We start from the raw sequence: 1,785 nt of genomic DNA on the forward strand, positions 1-1,785 counted from the left end.
GCAGACGAGACATGCCTTTACTATTAGATACTGCTGCATGTATTTCCTGAAAACAAAGAGATTCTGTTCTGTAACCACAGTACAAAGAGCAAAATCAAGGATGTAGCATTGACACAATTCTATTAGCTACAGACCTCATTCGCATTTCTTCAATTGTCCTAACACCGTTGGAGCCAAAAGAAAATCCAAGATCATGTCTGGCATTCAGTTGTTGTATCTCTTTAGTCTCCATTAAATGGAAAACTTCCGGAGTCTTTCATGACATTAATGTTTTCATGACATGTCTTTCATGACATTTCATGTTTATTTGTAGAATGTCTGACCATTTTGGGTTGTCTGAATTGTCCTCGTGGTCAGATTCACATCAAGACTTGGGGCAAGGACACCAGGATGTGACATCCTGATCATATATATCGATCACGGGGCCTCTGGTGTTGATTTAGCCCTCTGCTGGTGGTAATACTTTGGTTATAGTTTTTGCACTGTAAAGTCACTATTTCACCTTATGTAGTAAGTTACAAGCATCTTACTAGGAGATCTTTAGCTAATTTCCCAAAGATCTAACGTGGAGCTAGGGACTCGATCAATGTTGAGCTCCTCTGAGAATCTAGCCCAGCAAATCCCAGTAGAGTGTGGACCAGGGCTGTGGGGAGGGCACAGGAGAAGATCTTCGAGGGACCTTCAGGCTGGAAGAAACTTTAGCTACTCACCAGGTCTGCCCCCTTTTTGGCAGAAAGAGAAACTGGGATCTAGAGGAGGGGCGTGCCTAGGGTACAAGGCAGAGAAGGGCACAGATGGCCAACGTCACCATCTTGTGCCCTGGGATGCTACAGGTTCCTGACATCACGGTGAGTGAGAGAGGACACAGACCCTTCTGCTCACCAAGGGAACAAATGCAAACTAGAGAACTTGTGGTCATGTTAGACAGGGCTTTCATCTTTTACTTTTCCTCCCCCTCCTGATGATCCTCTGGTTCCTATTATTACTTAAGAAAAAAGCCTGTCTGTCCATCCAACTGTCTGTCTGCTATCTCCATCTGTGTATCCCTCTCCATAGCTAACCCCTTTTAAATTTCTACTATGTATCTATTTCTATATATCTGCGTCTAAATCCACATTCAAATCTCTCTCTTTCTCTTGGTTTTCTTACCTTTCAATGTTAAATGCTACATGAGAATACAGTGAACAATGATAAGAGCAAAAATATAATTTCCTTTACATTGGCAATAAGATTCATAAAATATTACTGGGAGAACATTAAAACCGGGATCTTTGTTTGAAAGTAGCAGGCAGGAAACACCAAGAAGCTAGAGAAATTCTCTTCAGAAGCCCCATCTGGCCCACTGAGGGGCCACCTTGCTAGAGGTCATCCCTCTTCCTACAGTGGCATCTTGTATTGTGTAGGGCACTGGCTGGGTGCCAATCCCGAGTTGAGTGTTGTCCGATGCACACACCCTTGGCTGATGGCCTCATACTTGCCTCGGAACCCTGGCTTTATGACCCAACTGTGTGCTGTGGTCCAAATGTGTGTGTCTCCCTCAAATTTGAATGTTTGAAATTCTCACCCACAATGTGATGCTATCAAGAGGTGAGGTCTTCGGAAGGTGAGTGGTTCGTGTGGAACCCTCATGCATGGGAATAGCGCCCTTATAAAAGAGCCTCAAGGCTGGGCACGGTGGCTCGCGCCTGTAACCCCAGCACTTTGGGAGGCCAATGTAGGAGGATCACCTGAGGTCAGGAGTTTTAGACCAGCCTGACCAACATGATGAAACCCCACCTCTACTAA

General features: G+C 44.8%; 1 long non-coding RNA gene across 1 annotated transcript; it reads right to left on the bottom strand.

Annotated features, from left to right (window-relative positions):
- Positions 1 to 281: 281 nt before the first annotated feature.
- On the bottom strand, positions 282 to 1,414 carry LOC105533263. Its single transcript, XR_001005097.1, has 2 exons — positions 1,219 to 1,414; positions 282 to 450 (listed from the first exon to the last, which is right to left on the bottom strand). It is a non-coding gene; the product is annotated as an uncharacterized LOC105533263 (long non-coding RNA).
- Between the last annotated feature and the right edge of the window lie 371 nt (positions 1,415 to 1,785).

This window comes from Mandrillus leucophaeus, unplaced genomic scaffold, assembly GCF_000951045.1.
Source record: "Mandrillus leucophaeus isolate KB7577 unplaced genomic scaffold, Mleu.le_1.0 Scaffold10, whole genome shotgun sequence".
NCBI classification, from domain to species: Eukaryota; Metazoa; Chordata; class Mammalia; order Primates; family Cercopithecidae; genus Mandrillus; species Mandrillus leucophaeus.